The 6793-nt window shown below is 41.4% G+C and overlaps 1 long non-coding RNA gene across 1 annotated transcript; it reads right to left on the reverse strand.

Annotated features, from left to right (window-relative positions):
- Positions 1 to 333: 333 nt before the first annotated feature.
- LOC146361394 (uncharacterized) lies at positions 334 to 2748 on the reverse strand. Its single transcript, XR_014799539.1, has 3 exons — positions 2617 to 2748; positions 2393 to 2498; positions 334 to 1862 (listed from the first exon to the last, which is right to left on the reverse strand). It is a non-coding gene; the product is annotated as an uncharacterized LOC146361394 (long non-coding RNA).
- Positions 2749 to 6793: the final 4045 nt, after the last annotated feature.

Genomic DNA, 6793 nt, shown 5'->3' on the forward strand with positions numbered 1-6793 from the left:
GAGTACAATAACCTCAGTTTTATCTGAATTAAGAAGCAGAAAGTTAGCGGCCATCCAGGTCTTTATGTCTTTAAGACATTCCTGCAGTTTAACTAATTGGTGTGTGTTATCTGGCTTCATGGACAGATAGAGCTGGGTGTCATCGGCATAGCAGTGAAAATGTATGCTATGTCTTCTAATGATGCTGCCTAAGGGAAGCATGTATAATGTAAACAGAATTGGTCCTAGCACTGAACCCTGTGGAACTCCATAATTAACCTCAGTGTGTGAAGAGGACTCTCCATTTACATGCACAAATTGGAGTCTATTAGATAGATATGATACAAACCACTGCAGTGCAGTACCTGTAATACCTACAGCATGTTCTAATCGCTCTAATAGGATATTATGGTCAACAGTATCGAACGCTGCACTGAGGTCTAGCAGGACAAGCACAGAGATGAGTCCACTGTCAGAGGCCATAAGCAGATCATTTGTAACCTTCACTAAAGCTGTTTCTGTGCTGTGATGAGCTCTGAAACCTGACTGAAACTCTTGAAATAAAGATGATGGAACTTTATATTAGTTCTCATTGGCGGAAAATGTCATTTAATAAAGAACAAAACCAGCAATACGTTGATTATTGTGTATTTGTATGTGTAGTCAAAGCTGTTATCTCCTTTCCAAAGACTTCAGTGTTCAGCAAGCAACTCGTCAACGCTGTCATTGCCAACATCAGCTTTGTAGGATGCTCACTGTGATTTTGATCCCTGTAAACAGATAGCTGTATATGAGTAATGCAGCATCTTTAGCTAAGGGACAGGATTTTAGTAGCAGAAGCTGTTTTTTTCTGCTTGTAGGCTGAGGCTTGTTTGAGCAGGATTTAGCTTCATGCAGGTAAACAGACTATACTTTTTATACAGGAAGTTTGGGCATTCTTCTTAGATTCCTATATTGGCTAGTTGGTGCATTAAGTACTTATTTACCAAATAAGTTTAGTGAATTAGCATGCTAACATTAGCTAAATTAGCATAAAGTAGAGAGGAGCTAAATGAGGAGCAAATAACAAACTGCTGTTTTATATAAAAATAGAGTAAACCTCTTTACAACAAATAACAGTTTTCATAAATAGAGAATACTGTAAATGTTGTTAAAAACTTAGCAGCAAATTAAAAGGTAAAATTTTGGCTTTTTTTAAGGTCAATGTAGTAGTTTACATGATCACCTAACAAGTGAAATGTCCCTGGTTTGATCATAGGAGAGACAAATCCTTTGTGGGGCGTAAGAATCTGCCTAATCAAACATATGGAGCTACCTGGTGTGGTGACCCCATGTGAATAAGAGAGCCTCCGAAAATAGCTTTCAGTTTAGTCAGTTAACTCTTCTGAGCAAAGTCATGTTAAGTGGAGTCTCGCTGCTGCAGGGCCACAGTTTTACTGCAAAATGACACTGACACTCAGGAACCTTGCTTTAGTACAGGAATATAACCAGAATACAACAACTTGAGTCAAGTTCCCTATTGCAAGGAGAGACATCGCTCATGAGGGCTCATCCCAAACATGAATGTTAATGAGAAAGCCTGGCAGTCTGCACTCTAATTCATACCAAAGGTTTTCTCTTGGGTTGAGTTCGGGATTCTGTGCAGGCCTGTCAAGTTCTCCCACCCAAACCTCGCTTATCCATGTCTTTATGGACTGTGTTTTGTGCACAGGTTTGCATTCATGTTGGAACTGGACTTGTTGCACAGGTGGCATCCTTTCATGGACCACGCTGGAATTCACTGAGATCTTGAGAGCAACCCATTCTTTCATAAATGTTTGTAGAAGCAGTCTGCATGCCGAGGTGCCTTTATACACCTGTGGCCATGGAAGTGATTGGAACACCTGAAATAAATGACTTGGATGAGTGACTGAATACTTTTGGTAGTGTAGTGCATTTAATGTTTATGCTTTACATGTACTTGACAAGACAAGCAGTATACACTTATTGCTATTTGTCTAGGACTTGGAGGCAAACACTTTTAAATAGTGTGTTTTTTGTCTAGTGTAGCCTGGGAAATGGTTAGCCACACAGGACACAATTACTGGGGTTCTTAATGTGCAGTTTTATTGTCAATAACGACTGAATAAACCAAAAAAATGTCCTTTGACCTTTACTTTTGTCAAACAGCGGCCATATGGACTTGTACTGAACATCGACAGCACGAGAGGTAACGTGGCAAAGTAACAGAATAACCGATTAAACAAAGATGCGCCAATACAATACGAGGAATAAAAGAAATGAAATGAAATACAAAACACAAAAATACGGCAGTGGCCTCTGTCTGTGCAGAACAAAATACAAAGAACTAAATCACACAAGGCTCCTTTAAAAAAAATGTGGAAGTGTTACATACATTTTTATAAACACTTACATTCCACAGAAATCTCAGCTCACTTGCAATACTGGAGCACACAGACGATCTCGCAACTTATCCCTTGCATGGAGAAAATGGCCGCTCCACGCTGCACATACAGGTCCTTTGCATCATACATTTAAGAAATACATCATCTTGTTAAAATACTGACGTTTTGCCACTGCACTACAATTATAACAATATGTTTCAATGAGTTATGTGCATATTTAACAATTCCTTACCAACAATTTAACTCCTTCACAACATTCCCGTTCCACATCCACAACAAAAAGAAAAGTAAACAGGAAGTCCCAAGATGCATTTCTTGTTAAGTGTTTTTTTTTGGAAAACTGCAGTTAACCCTTAAGCACTGCCCCCCCCCCCAGTGACCACAATATGCAACTACACAAACCTATAAAATTAACAGCTCCAAGTGCACACAACATGCAGATAACCAAAGAAATAGCACAAGCAATAACATTAAATTACCCAATAACATTCTTGTCTTACCATACATGGAAACAAAGAAACAACATTTTAAGACCCCTTTTTGAACCTTAAATGGATATTTGGTTAACTGAAATGGAAAATATTATTATTAATTTACCACTCGGCTACACTAGTATGTCTATTTTACTGAGACATACTAGAAGTAATACCTTAGCTCTTTGTTCACAGCTGCTGAATACAATCCAAGTGACCTCAACACAACGTGACAGCCCGACAAACTGAACTTTGGATAATTTCTGATTGAGTTACCCGGTCACCCATCACCTCCCTCTCTCACTGCCTCTCTCGGTTTCCCACCACTCCTTTATATTCACGTGGACGGCCGGCCTGCTGCTACAGTGAGTGAACGCTGCCAGAGGAGAGTCTCTGCAGACTCCAAACTGTGATGCACAAAGTCAACCACTTGACCCCCGGCTGTAGCCTGCAGCGAGAGAGGAAAAAAACAAAGATCTTCAGAGACACAAAGGGGCGCTTCCTGTTCTCTGTTGTCCAGCACTGCGGCTAGAGGCTGTGGGTGAATTAAATTCTACTATATGCAATCACTGCTATGCCAGGGGGTGTATTGTGTTAATGCAGAGATGCACAAAGCTTGCTTTAGACATTTATTTTGCCTTTTAAGAGCAGGTTTGGTCACAGTAACAAACACAGCTGTGTGATTATAGGACACTAGCAAAGCTGGATCTTCTTTCCACTCAGTCTGTTGGAAAACATCTTTTTATCACAAAGCCTGGTGGTGATATCTGCTGCACTCGGTCCTTTCAGTGAGCCCGCCTTTGTGATAAATCTTTTTTTGACCCACAATTTCACCTCCTCTCGATCATAGGTTTGGATACAGCTCCCACAAAGGGGCTGACACAGCAGCTGAGAGTATTTCCTTTCACCACCTTCCATTCGCACCTTCCCCATGCAGCAGAAGTTATTTAACCATAGCAAAAGACATGACTAAAACCCTCAATTTGAGGAGTGGTATAAACAGAGGAGGGAAAGCTAGTAGTCCTCCTTTCTCCCTTTTTCCCTCTCTAAGTGGTCGGGATCCATTTCGATCCCAGAGAACGGCCTGACAGCTGAGATAAAGAACATTCTGGTCTCTGACATGCTGCCATGGCCCCATCTGTGGCGGCGCTAAAAATACACGCAGTCTGGCGTCGCCATACCAGTCAACTGTCTAGGAGAGGGAAGGAGGTAAAGGGGGGAGGAAAGAACTGAGAGAAAGAGAGGTGCAGACAGATACAAGTCGAATCATTTGAGATGGAGCAGAGGGAAAAGAGGAACAACTGAAACGAGCGAGAGAAAGATAGAGAGGATGAATGAAAGCAATAGAGAAGAAATAGATAAGGGAGCACAAAGGAGAGCGAGGAGGGTGCTGTGTGCTCACTGTAATATTGCTATCTCAGGAAAGAGACATGAGCAGTGTACACGAGTTATACCACAGTGCTAAACCTCCTGGGCTCATCCAGGACATGACAAGCAAACACAGAGCGGCGAACAGGCAGATATGAAACTCTGTGGATTTGATCCCATTTGAAGAAATATGTAATATAGAACGACTGTGCAGGTCGCAGAGCACCGAGGCACAAGACATAATTAGATAAATTGTGAATGTGTGTGCAGAAATATATGGTCAAGATATGTCTATGACCAAAATTTATCATCATAAACTTGATCTAAATGACAGATGTAGCCACTGTGATGTCACTCACTGGTTTCTGGATTACTCATTTTGAAGCTTCGGTGTCTTTTTGTCTTTTGGTGTCACAAGTCACTACATCTGGGCAACTGGCATTCTCGGTTAGGCCCCACACAAGTCTAGAGACCAATTGGAGACTGATTGGCAACCAAAGGTCAAATCGACCAGTTGATGAGTGGTTGCTTGCAGTCGCTAGGAGAATTTGGTAAAAACTATGCTATCAACTAAAGGAAACACGAGGAGAGTTTTTGTGCAGCATGTTCTTAAAAAAAAGTATCTGTATTTTATTTATACAAGGACGACACATATTACCATTGCTACATTCAAGCAAAAGGCAGCTGATGTAATGTACACAGGATTTTCAGATTTGTAGACTCTTTGCGACTGATTTCACTCAGCAACAGCCTCCAGCAGCCACTCGCCAGTTGGTTAGGGAATGAAGATTTTTCCCGGTGGACAGGGTGATGATTGCAGAACTGAATTTGAAAGCACTGCAAAGTGGAATTGATGTAAAGGAAAAGGAGTGACTGCAGATCTTTCTTATTGGATGTACCCGTTAACAGTTACACAAACCAACAAGACCTACCTGGCAAACTCTGGTTGCTAGGTAGTGTGTGGTCCTCAACCGCTTGATGAGTGGTTCCTGGAGGTTGCTGTAAGCTGTTGCTGGGTGAAATCGGTCGCAAAGAGTCTGCAAATCTTTGACATTGAAGAATTTGCAAACATGACACAAACTGGAAACCAAGAACAATCGCCTTCAGAGTAAAAGTTGTGCCTTACCTTTGCAACCAACATGATTTACAAGACTTCTACTTTGAAGACAAAATTCCTCTAGTTCCGGCTTTTGCTGCACTTGGTAAGTTTTTGCAGACAAGTCTTCCTCTTTTACTCCAAATACTTCAAGATCCAAATGAGAGCGACCAAAGAAATCGCAAGGATTTCAGTGTAGCACTGTCGACATCTTTGTGACCAATTTCTTCTTGTAACAGCAAGCAGCCACTTGCCTACTGGTCAGGGAATCCCTAAAGACCAGCGAGTTACCAAATGGTCTCTAGTCCTGTTTGACTGGGGCCTAACTTACTTATTATTTACATAGCCAGCCAGGGTTGCTGGGCTAAAATCTAGCCCAGCCACCATGCACCACGGACATGGAAAACCCACACAGAGACACATATCCACAGAGAAAAGCCCCAGCAGATTGGCATGAACCCAGAAGGCAAGAGTTGAAGAGTTGAAGTCTGACCATTGCATCACCAATAGCCTATGATGTAGAAACAGAAATTCAGAAATGGTACTATCACACAGTTTGTTGAGTATAGTGCCTCCAACTGAAGCAGCTTCAATGTTTACTTCCACTTAAATGTAAGAGGAGAATAAAACTTTATGAAGTTTTCTTGCTAACTGAAAAGGTTTTGCAAATTAAAAAGCAGCAACTTTAATGCAACAACCAAGCGAAACTATCAGCTTCAGCTCTTTTCAACTAATACAAACATTATCATCAGTGACACAGTTTTAATCAAAATGAAATGAATGCAGACAAAGAAAGCTGATTACAGTCCACGCACACAGTTTTACACCTACCCCTCCCTGCCCCCTCTGAAAGTGAGTTATGAAAATTTGATCAGGGTCTTAATCTAAACAGCGCTTGTCTCTGCTTGCACTTTAACGGCAGTCTGCGTGACGAGGGAACAGGCTAATCAGAGAGGCATTTAATGTGTGGATGAAAAGGAGCTGTGGCAGAATGCTGCTGTTTTCCCTGTCAACATCCTCATCGTGGCTCTGCCGGTGTTGCACGTGGAAAGCATATTTCCCACCTCAGCTTGCTCTTTTACACGCTCATAAAAGGTGTGGCTATCTTTGGTTGATAGTTGGGGACACGGACAGCTTGTGGTCAGCGTCCACAGTGATACCACCCCACAAACAAACAAACAAACAAACAAACAAACAAACAAACAAACAAACAAACAAACAAACAAACAAACAAACAAACAAACAAACAGTGTTTCATCAACAATTTACACCACTAGGTGGAGTCCTTGCAGCAATTTGGCCTTCTTTGATGTATTTACCCTCATATACTGTAGTCCCTGCTGGTGCTTAGTGTGTGATTGCTTACTTCATCATTGCTATAACCATGGATATCAATTTCCTTCCTTTAAAGAAAATTTGAGCCTATTGTCTGCAGTGACATTAACTCTGTATTTGATTGTTTCTTTTGCCCT

The sequence above is a fragment of the Perissodus microlepis genome, chromosome 23, assembly GCF_051167445.1.
Source record: "Perissodus microlepis isolate ML-2025 ecotype Zambia chromosome 23, ASM5116744v1, whole genome shotgun sequence".
NCBI lineage: Eukaryota > Metazoa > Chordata > Actinopteri > Cichliformes > Cichlidae > Perissodus > Perissodus microlepis.